This window comes from Oncorhynchus mykiss, chromosome 26 (genome assembly GCF_013265735.2).
Source record: "Oncorhynchus mykiss isolate Arlee chromosome 26, USDA_OmykA_1.1, whole genome shotgun sequence".
In the NCBI taxonomy this organism is placed as follows: Eukaryota; Metazoa; Chordata; class Actinopteri; order Salmoniformes; family Salmonidae; genus Oncorhynchus; species Oncorhynchus mykiss.
In genome coordinates this window covers 5849556-5861269 of record NC_048590.1, presented here as the reverse complement: position 1 = coordinate 5861269, position 11714 = coordinate 5849556, and positions in this window count along the sequence as shown.

Here is an 11714-nt window from a genome sequence, read left to right as displayed (position 1 = left end):
CTATTTGTGTTGTGTATTCTTGAACATTACTATACTTATCAAAGATCTAGTTACTGGATGTGGTGCTCCAATGCAGAAATTAGCAGTATGCAGGTTTTCTTTCAGGGTGTCATGCCTCTATTCCACCAGGAGATGTCAGGAGAGTACAGGTATTAAAGATCTCTCTCTCTCTCTCTCTCTCTCTCTCTCTCTCTCTCTCTCTCTTTCTCTCTCTCTCTCTCTCTCCAAGTGAAGTAGATAATAAACAACAAATTAAATAAACAATACAAATTAACAGTAAGCAACACTCACTAAAGTTCCAAAACTATCTTTCTGACTCTCTCTCTCTCTCTCTCTCTCTCTCTCTCTCTCTCTCTCTCTCTCTCTCTCCTTCTATAACAAAAGTCAGTCTCCTAAAGCTCCCCCTCAATGAGATAATGATTAATACTCTGACAGTATCACTCTCTGATCCATCAAATCTACATGACAAACTATTTTATATTTATACTATCAAACTATTTACAATAGAAGCAGAAAACCTGAGTCAAATACTTTCAGATACTTAAGAATCACTTAAAGGGATAGTTCACCCAAATTACAAAATTACATATTGGATTCCTTACCCTTATCCTTATCCTTGCTAAACCAAAACATGGATTGATGTCATACCTTGTTCATAGACTGTTTACAGGGTAAGGAAACCAACGTGTCATTTTGTAATTTGGGTGAACTCTCCCTTTAAACGAACTTGCCCAATACAATGGAACCAATGGAATAGTCCCAAAAGTACATCTTGCACTCACCCTGCTGAATCAAGCTCACCCTATCTGCCCTGGTCAAAAGTAGTGCACTACATAGGGAATAAGGCCCTGGTCAAAAGTAGTGCACTACATAGGGAATAAGGCCCTGGTCTAAAGTAGTGTACTACATAGGGAATAAGGCCCTGGTCTAAAGTAGTGCACTACATAGGGAATAAGGCCCTGGTCAAAAGTAGTGCACTACATAGGGAATAAGGCCCTGGTCTAAAGTAGTGCACTACATAGGGAATAGGGTGCTATTTGGGCCGGAGGCCTAATGTAATTGACATACTGTATTAGACCCAGGGCTGACAACATGGTGGCAGGGAACAATAAGGCTAATAGAATGCAAGGGATTTACCAGCCTAGTGAAGAGCAGCAGTAAGTACACTGTTGGCCTAGGTCATGGTCATGATTATATAACTGTTGTTAAACTGTGTGGTCCACCATGGTCATATAACTGATATTAAACTGTGTGGTCCACCATGGTCATATAACTGATATTAAACTGTGTAGTCCACCATGGTCATATAACTGATATTAAACTGTGTGGTCCACCATGGTCATATAACTGATATTAAACTGTGTGGTCCACCATGGTCATATAACTGATATTAAACTGTGTGGTCCACCATGGTCATATAACTGATATTAAACTGTGTAGTCCACCATGGTCATGATTATATAACTGTTGTTAAACTGTGTGGTCCACTATGGTCATATAACTGATATTAAACTGTGTGGTCCACCATGGTCATATAACTGATATTAAACTGTGTGGTCCACCATGGTCATGATTATATAACTGATATTAAACTGTGTAGTCCACCATGGTCATGATTATATAACTGATATTAAACTGTGTGGTCCACCATGGTCATATAACTGATATTAAACTGTGTGGTCCACCATGGTCATGATTATATAACTGTTGTTAAACTGTGTGGTCCACCATGGTCATATAACTGATATTAAACTGTGTGGTCCACCATGGTCATATAACTGATATTAAACTGTGTAGTCCACCATGGTCATATAACTGATATTAAACTGTGTAGTCCACCATGGTCAAACAGTGTGGTGAAAGACTAAACATGAACATGACCATGGTGTACTGTGACTAAGATAAAGTGTCTCAGTCTAGTAAATAAGCCCTTTCAACCCTAACATCCTGACTCACTGACTGTAACCTACATTCTTCACTGTCCTGTTGTGGTGTCGATCTGATTAGGGATCAGCAGGTAGGACTCTAAGGGACATAAAGCGCCCTGTTAGGAGCCATCTGCTAACTTCCATTCTGTCACAGGCAGCCAGAAGGTACACTAGCCCAGCCTGTCTTCCTATTATAGTCTGTGGTCTAATAGCAATATGCGTTCATTGTAGGCTATAGAGTAGACCTACGTTTATTAGTTTACATTTATAAAATATTATACGATAATATATTGTCAAACCTCGGGTTGCGGTGACTGTGGTCCATGATTACCCGACGTCCCTTTTTCTATTGGCCTACTGTGCGTTTTGTTGCCTTCCATCTCGACCCCCCCCCCCAAAAAAAAAAAAAATCTCGTCAGCTTTGACTTTCTTCCATTTACATTTACGGTCGGACACCGGGGAGGTTGTCATCATACCTGCATGGTAACTAGGCTACCCTGTGCGTTAAAGCGCGCGGCTATCTGCTTATTTGGAGCCATTTGTTCATTCAACAACTAGTCCATTGAACTGCTAGGCTAAACAACTTTTCTTTAACTAAGCGAGATAACTTCTTTAAATATATTAGTTTACCACCTCTCCCTGTGCTAATTCAGCTTAAAACATTTGAATGAGCGCCAACTAGTTTACAATTTATAATTTAGCCCTTCACCAGATCGCATTCAGGTGTTTGTTGTTGTTCTTGAACTGGGACACACGACCACTCCAATTCTTAAGGACTGCCCCTAGAGCGCGACCTGTAGCTAATGAGAAGCAACAGGCTAATAATGTCCTGTTTGTACAGGCTAGAGGCAAATCCTCAAAAAGCCATTCAACTTTTGAAGTAGAATAGAACAAAACACAACCAGATTTTTTCCACATCTCTAATGTCTCCCATTTATGAAATGGATAGTTGTGAACAAAATATTTTACTGCAAAAGTGGTTAAATTGATAGTTAATGTGATTACTGTGACTGAAAACATGCAGAATAACGCTTGGCTGGAGGTGGGTGGTGTGGGCTACATATATGCTCATGTAACCCAATATTACCAGATCTGATATTGCTCAAATATGGAATATAAGTAGTCGGTTGCCTGCACTACATACACCAATAAACAGCATTATGAAATCGTAATCCGTTTTATAGACCTGTAAACACAGAGATCCAATAGGCTGAAATAGTAACTACAAATATTCATGATAAATGTATACTTTGCTTTTTGGTAGCTGATTAATAGACAACTTTTACAAGTCAGTTAAAATGTGCTCTCGTTCAGTGCTGTATGGTACAACAATCCATACAGTTACACATGTTGTGTTTAAATGTTGTGTCTACAGTAATCTGCCACAGCATATTTAGCTTCTATGTGTTAATGGTATGTGTATATTTTTTTTAATGTTTTTTTATTTTATTTAACCTTTATTTAACTAGGCAAGTCAGTTAAGAACAAATTCTTATTTATATATTTTGGGTATATACACCGTGTATAGGCTTGTCTCCCAAATTGTGTGTATATAGATAGTGTATAGTCACGTGTATCCTCTGTCACTATGGAAACACATGTCACCGAATCTCTGGGACAAAAATACATTTGGCCTTCCACTTTAACTTCCTCCTCGAGTTTCTTTTCTGTGAAGAAGAAGAAGGATAGAGGTTTACGCCTGTGCATTGACTATAGAGGTTTACGCCTGTGCATTGACTATAGAGGTTTACACCTGTGCATTGAACATAGAGGTTTACGCCTGTGCATTGAACATAGAGGTTTACGCCTGTGCATTCACTATAGAGGTTTACGCCTGTGCATTGAACATAGAGGTTTACGCCTGTGCATTCACTATAGAGGTTTACGCCTGTGCATTCAATATAGAGGTTTACGCCTGTGCATTGACTATAGAGGTTTACGCCTGTGCATTGACCATAGAGGTTTACGCCTGTGCATTGACCATAGAGGTTTACGCCTGTGCATTGACCATAGAGGTTTACGCCTGTGCATTGTCTATAGAGGTTTAAATCAGATCACGGTGAAGTACAGTTACCCGCTGCCTCTCATAGCCAGTGTGACCGAGTCATTGCATGGGGCTCGCTTCTTCACCAAATTGGATCTCAGGAGTGCTTACAACCTGGTGCGTATCCATGAGGGGGATGGGTATTCAGGGCTGGGTCATTCAGGGTATTCAGGGCTGGGTCATTCAGGGTATTCAGGGCTTGGTCATTCAGGGTATTCAGGGCTGGGTCATTCAGGGTATTCAGGGCTGGGTCATTCAGGGTATTCAGATCTGGGTCATTCAGGGTATTCAGGGCTGGGTCATTCAGGGTATTCAGGGCTGGGTCATTCAGGGTATTCATGGCTGGGTCATTCAGGGTATTCAAGGCTGGGTCATTCAGGGTATTCAGGGCTAGGTCATTCTGCTGCCCTAGGCAAGACAAAAAACATTGCTGTCCTGCAACACTAGAAGAGACCCAGTAAGCAAAATTAAATTGAAAAGACGTCTAAAATACGTATTTTACAGATGTTTAAGAGAGGTTCAATTTAGGTTCTGAATGAAAGGTGGAAATATGCAATTTATAGATGTCTATGTTTGGACCAAATCAAGGCTGGTCCAGACCATCAGATATCAGACAAATCTGATCAGGGTATAGACGTCTTTGATTGGTTCAGATTTGGTCCAGAATAGACACACAAAATCTCTGTCTGTGGACGTTGAAATCAAGGCCGGTCTGGACTGCACCAAATTAGAGTTTAGGAACCATTGTCACGAACCTCGCCGAGGTTGGTGCCTCTTCCTGTTCGGGCGGTGCTCGGCGGTCGTCGTCGCCGGCCTATTAGCTGCCATCGATTCCCTTTCCGTTTGTTTTGGGTTATTGGTTAATTGGGTACACCTGTTTTGTATTAGGATTTGTTTGTAGGGTATTTAAGGGCACTAGGCCCGCTGGGTATTTGTGCGGGCTTGGTTTTGTTACTCTGTGTTTTGTTGGTGTGATTTATTATTGTATTTATTCTCCGGACTGTTTAGTCCTGTTGTTGTTTTGGACTAGCAACGTATTTACGCCCTGTGTGTTGGCGTGACTGTTTTTGTTGCGCTGGGGAATAAATCTGAGGAAAACGACTGAACCCTGCTCTCTGCGCCTGATTCCACCCACCACACCTAGTAGATCGTAACAGAAGCCCGCACCACCTGAAATGGAGTCAGCAGGAGCAGCGACCACTCCTCTCCCCACTATGGAGGAGCGCGTTCATCACCATACAGCTGTCCTCCATCGGATTGGTACCGCGATGGACCAGATGATGGAGAGGATGGAACGATGGGAGCGGAGTGGTCTCCCGACATCTACCCCAGCTCCCCCACTCCCGACACCACCTACTCCACCTACATCGTCCTCTGGGTCCGGCGCACTACGTCTCTCCCCCCCGAGGGAGTACGATGGAGCGGCTGCTGGGTGCCAGGGATTTTTGCTCCAGTTGGAGCTCTACCTGGCTACCGTGCGTCCGGCTCCCTCGGGTGAGGAGAGTGTGAGCCTCCTCGTCTCCTGTTTAACGGGCAGGGCCCTGGACTGGGCTAACGCAGTCTGGAACAGTCCAGACTCAGCTCGGGACAACTACCTGGAATTCACTCGCCGTTTCCGAGCAGTGTTCGATCATCCACCAGAGGGTAAAGCGGCGGGTGAGCGACTGTTCCACCTCAGACAGGAGACGAGGAGCGCGCAGGACTTCGCGTTGGAGTTTAGGACCCTAGCTGCTGGTGCTGGGTGGAATGACAGGGCCCTGATGGACCATTACCGGTGTAGTCTCCGGGAGGACGTCCGCCGGGAGCTGGCTTGCAGGGACACAACTCTCTCCCTGGATGAACTAATAGACATGTCTATTCGATTGGACAACCTGCTAGCTGCCCGCGGGCGTTCAGAAGGGGTCCTGTTAATTCCACCGTCCAGCTCTCCCACTCCCACTCCGATGGAGTTGGGAGGAGCTGCATCTAGGGGGATCAGAGGGGGCTCCTCCTGCTCCTATTGTGGACGGAGAGGACACACTTCGGACCGGTGTTGGAGGAGTCCCTCTGGGAGTCGAGATGGTCGGCAGAGCGCTCCTCGGCCACCCCAGGTGAGTAAGCACCAAACTCACCCAGAGCTCCCTGTTGGTCACATGTTTTTGTTAATTTTTTTCCCTGCATTTTTCCCCTCTCTTCAGCATAAGGCGCTAGTCGATTCAGGCGCAGCTGTGAGCTTTATGGATCGTGGACTCGCCCGTAAATTGGGTATTCCGTTAGTGCAGATAGACCCACCTGTCCCCGTGCACTCCTTAGATAGCCGACCGCTAGGGTCAGGGCTGGTCAGGGAGGCCACGATTCCGCTGGACATGGTAACGCAGGGGAATCATAGGGAGAGGATCAGTTTCTACCTTATTGATTCACCTGGGTTTCCGGTGGTGTTGGGGGTTCCCTGGCTGGCTATTCACAATCCCCTTATTTCCTGGAAACAGGGGGCTCTTAAGGGGTGGTCAGACGAGTGTTCAGAGAGGTGTTTAGGAGTTTCCATCGGTGCCACGACGGTGGAGAGTCCAGACCAGGTTTCCACCGTGCGCATTCCCCCAGAATATGCCGATTTGGCTATCGCTTTTAGTAAGAGGAAAGCGACCAAATTACCACCCCATCGACGGTGGGATTGCGTGATAAACCTCCTGGAGAACGCTGCACTTCCCCGGAGTCATGTGTACCCACTGTCACAGGAGGAGACGCTGGCTATGGAAACATATGTCACGGAAGCTCTGAGACAGGGGTACATTCGGCCCTCCATGTCACCCGTCTCCTCGAGTTTCTTTTTTGTGAGGAAAAAGGAGGGAGGTCTGCGTCCGTGCATTGATTATCGAGGTCTCAATTCGATCACAGTGGGTTTTAGTTATCCGCTACCTCTCATCGCTACGGCGGTGGAATCATTCCACGGAGCGCGTTTCTTCACAAAACTGGACCTCAGGAGCGCGTATAATCTGGTGCGTATTCGGGGAGGAGACGAGTGGAAAACAGCGTTTAGTACCACATCAGGCCACTATGAGTACCTCGTCATGCCGTATGGGTTGAAAAATGCTCCAGCCGTCTTTCAATCCTTTGTAGATGAGATTCTCAGGGACTTGCACGGGCAGGGTGTGGTAGTCTATATTGATGACATCTTGATTTATTCTGCCACACGCGCCGCGCATGTTTCCCTGGTGCGCAAGGTTCTTGGGCGACTGCTGGAGCATGACCTATACGTCAAGGCTGAGAAATGTGTGTTTTCCAAACCAGCCGTTTCCTTCCTGGGTTATCGCATTTCCAGCTCGGGGATGATGATGGAGTGTGACCGCGTTAATGCCGTGCGTAATTGGCCGACTCCGACCACGGTAAAGGAGGTGCAGCGGTTTTTAGGGTTTGCCAATTACTACCGGAGGTTTATCCGGGGTTTTGGCCAAGTAGCAGCGCCCATTACCTCACTGCTGAAGGGAGGGCCGGTGCGTTTGCGGTGGTCAGCAGAGGCTGATGGAGCCTTCAACCAGTTGAAGGCACTGTTCACTGGGGCTCCCGTGTTGGCGCATCCGGACCCTTCGTTAGCATTCATAGTGGAGGTGGATGCGTCCGAGGCTGGGGTTGGAGCCGTGCTGTCTCAGCGCTCGGGTACGCCACCGAAGCTCCGTCCCTGCGCTTTCTTTTCTAAGAAGCTGGGTCCGGCAGAGCGGAACTATGATGTGGGGGACCGGGAGTTACTAGCTATGGTAAAGGCCCTGAAGGTGTGGAGACACTGGCTAGAGGGGGCTAAACACCCTTTTCTCATCTGGACTGATCACCGTAATCTGGAGTATATTCGTGCAGCGAGGAGACTGAATCCGCGCCAGGCTAGGTGGGCCATGTTCTTTACACGTTTTAGATTTACGATCTCTTACAGACCAGGTTCCCTCAACACTAAGGCCGACGCGCTGTCCCGTCTCTATGACACTGAGGACCGGTCTATCGAACCCACTCCCATCCTTCCTGCTTCTCGGCTGGTGGCCCCAGTGGTATGGGAGGTGGACGCGGACATCGAGCGGGCGTTGAGGGTTGAACCTGCGCCTGCACAGTGTCCGACTGGCAGAAGTTACGTACCGCTTGGTGTTCGTGATAAGTTGATTCGGTGGGCTCACACACTACCGTCTGCGGGTCATCCGGGGATCGATAGGACAGTGCGGGGTCTTAGAGGGAAATACTGGTGGCCCACCTTAGCTAGGGATGTGAGGCTCTATGTCTCTTCCTGTTCGGTATGCGCCCAGAGTAAGGCTCCTAGGCACCTTCCTAGAGGGAAGTTACAGCCCCTCCCGATTCCACAACGGCCATGGTCCCATCTCTCGGTAGATTTCCTTACTGATCTCCCCCCTTCTCAGGGGAACACTACCGTTCTGGTCGTTGTGGATCGGTTCTCTAAGTCCTGCCGTCTCCTTCCATTGCCTGGTCTCCCTACGGCCCTACAGACTGCAGAGGCTCTTTTTACCCACGTCTTCCGGCACTATGGGGTCCCAGAGGATATCGTCTCCGATCGGGGTCCCCAGTTCACATCTCGGGTTTGGAAGGCGTTTATGGAGCGTCTGGGGATCTCGGTCAGCCTTACCTCTGGTTATCACCCCGAAAGTAATGGGCAGGTGGAGAGAGTAAACCAGGAAGTGGGCAGGTTTCTGAGGTCGTATTGCCAGGACCGGCCAGGAGAATGGGCAAGGTACGTCCCATGGGCAGAGTTAGCCCAGAATTCTCTTCGGCATTCGTCCACGAATATGTCGCCATTCGAATGTGTACTGGGTTACCAGCCGGTCCTGGCTCCGTGGCATCAGAGTCAGACCGAGGCTCCTGCGGTGGAGGAGTGGGTACAGCGCTCTAGAGAGACCTGGCGGGCAGTCCAGGATTCTCTCAGGCAGGCCAGTGAACGGCAGAAGAGAGACGCTGACCGCCACCGTAGTGAGGCCCCGGTGTTCGCACCAGGGGACAGGGTCTGGCTCTCGACCCGAAACTTGTCCCTCCGCCTGCCCTGCCGGAAGCTGGGGCCGCAGTGTGTGGGGCCATTTAAAGTCCTGAGGAGGATAAACGAGGTGTGTTATAGATTGCAACTTCCCTCTTATTATCGTATTAACCCCTCGTTTCATGTGTCTCTCCTCAGGCCGGTGGTAGCTGGTCCCCTACAAGACAGTGAGGTACCGGAGGTCCCTCCACCCCCTCTGGACATCGAGGGGTCCCCGGCGTACACAGTACGAGCTATTCTGGACTCGAGACGCCGGGTGAGGGGCCTGCAGTACCTCGTGGACTGGGAGGGGTACGGTCCGGAGGAGAGGTGCTGGGTACCGGGGAGGGACATTTTAGATCCTTCCCTCTTGAGGGATTTCCATCGCCTCCACCCGGATCGCCCTGCGCCTCGTCCTCCGGGTCGTCCTCGAGGCCGGGGTCGGCGCGCTGCGGGAGCCGCGCGTCAGGGGGGGGGTACTGTCACGAACCTCGCCGAGGTTGGTGCCTCTTCCTGTTCGGGCGGTGCTCGGCGGTCGTCGTCGCCGGCCTATTAGCTGCCATCGATTCCCTTTCCGTTTGTTTTGGGTTATTGGTTAATTGGGTACACCTGTTTTGTATTAGGATTTGTTTGTAGGGTATTTAAGGGCACTAGGCCCGCTGGGTATTTGTGCGGGCTTGTTTTTGTTACTCTGTGTTTTGTTGGTGTGATTTATTATTGTATTTATTCTCCGGACTGTTTAGTCCTGTTGTTGTTTTGGACTAGCAACGTATTTACGCCCTGTGTGTTGGCGTGACTGTTTTTGTTGCGCTGGGGAATAAATCTGAGGAAAACGACTGAACCCTGCTCTCTGCGCCTGATTCCACCCACCACACCTAGTAGATCGTAACAACCATCTTGTACTGTATCTGCGTGTGGAGCTATGCTATATCCTTCATAACCAAGGCTTCTCAGTCAACGACCTGAGTAACCTCTAGGTAAACTGAGGTCACCCTCATAGGTCCTGTCACTCTCCTCATCTCCTGCTTGGGCCTTCCCCGGACCATAATCCCAGCCGATTAGTGAAAATGAATGAATGAAGGAAAAAAAGAATTGGGGCTGCCTGTGTAAACGCAGCCTATGTGCTTGTGTCATGAAAACACACGTTGAAAAGCTAGTTGGCTTCAGCTTTTCAAACACAACAGAGACATTTGGCAGTGACACTCAAAGGTCTAGTTATACCAAGAGCCGTATGAAACCCTTTTGAAGACACAATGACACAATACAAAATAAACCAGTGCAATTTATATGCATGTGAAGGTATTAGAGTGCAGTTTATATGCATGTGAAGGTATTAGAGTGCAATTTATATGCATGTGAAGGTATTAGAGTGCAATTTATATGCATGTGAAGGTATTAGAGTGCAGTTTATATGCATGTGAAGGTATTAGAGTGCAGTTTATATGCATGTGAAGGTATTAGAGTGCAGTTTATATGCATGTGAAGGTATTAGAGTGCAGTTTATATGCATGTGAAGGTATTAGAGTGCAGTTTATATGCATGTGAAGGTATTAGAGTGCAGTTTATATGCATGTGAAGGTATTAGAGTGCAGTTTATATGCATGTGAAGGTATTAGAGTGCAGTTTATATGCACGTGAAGGTATTAGAGTGCAATTTATATGCATGTGAAGGTATTAGAGTGCAGTTTATATGCATGTGAAGGTATTAGAGTGCAGTTTATATGCATGTGAAGGTATTAGAGTGCAGTTTATATGCATGTGAAGGTATTAGAGTGCAGTTTATATGCATGTGAAGGTATTAGAGTGCAGTTTATATGCATGTGAAGGTATTAGAGTGCAGTTTATATGCATGTGAAGGTATTAGAGTGCAGTTTATATGCATGTGAAGGTATTAGAGTGCAGTTTATATGCATGTGAAGGTATTAGAGTGCAGTTTATATGCATGTGAAGGTATTAGAGTGCAGTTTATATGCATGTGAAGGTATTAGAGTGCAGTTTATATGCATGTGAAGGTATTAGAGTGCAGTTTATATGCATGTGAAGGTATTAGAGTGCAGTTTATATGCATGTGAAGGTATTAGAGTGCAGTTTATATGCATGTGAAGGTATTAGAGTGCAGTTTATATGCATGTGAAGGTATTAGAGTGCAGTTTATATGCATGTGAAGGTATTAGAGTGCAGTTTATATGCACGTGAAGGTATTAGAGTGCAGTTTATATGCATGTGAAGGTATTAGAGTGCAGTTTATATGCATGTGAAGGTATTAGAGTGCAGTTTATATGCATGTGAAGGTATTAGAGTGCAGTAATGTCGGCCAATTCTTACTTACAATGACGGCCTAGGAACAGTGGGTTAACTGGTCTAGGAACAGTGGGTTAACTGGCCTAGGAACAGTGGGTTAACTGGTCTAGGAACAGTGGGTTAACTGGTCTAGGAACAGTGGGTTAACTGGTCTAGGAACAGTGGGTTAACTGGTCTAGGAACAGTGGGTTAACTGGTCTAGGAACAGTGGGTTAACTGGTCTAGGAACAGTGGGTTAACTGGTCTAGGAACAGTGGGTTAACTGGCCTAGGAACAGTGGGTTAACTGGTCTAGGAACAGTGGGTTAACTGGTCTAGGAACAGTGGGTTAACTGGTCTAGGAACAGTGGGTTACCTGGTCTAGGAACAGTGGGTTAACTGGTCTAGGAACAGTGGGTTACCTGGTCTAGGAACAGTGGGTTACCTGGTCTAGGAACAGTGGGTTAACTGGTCTAGGAACAGTG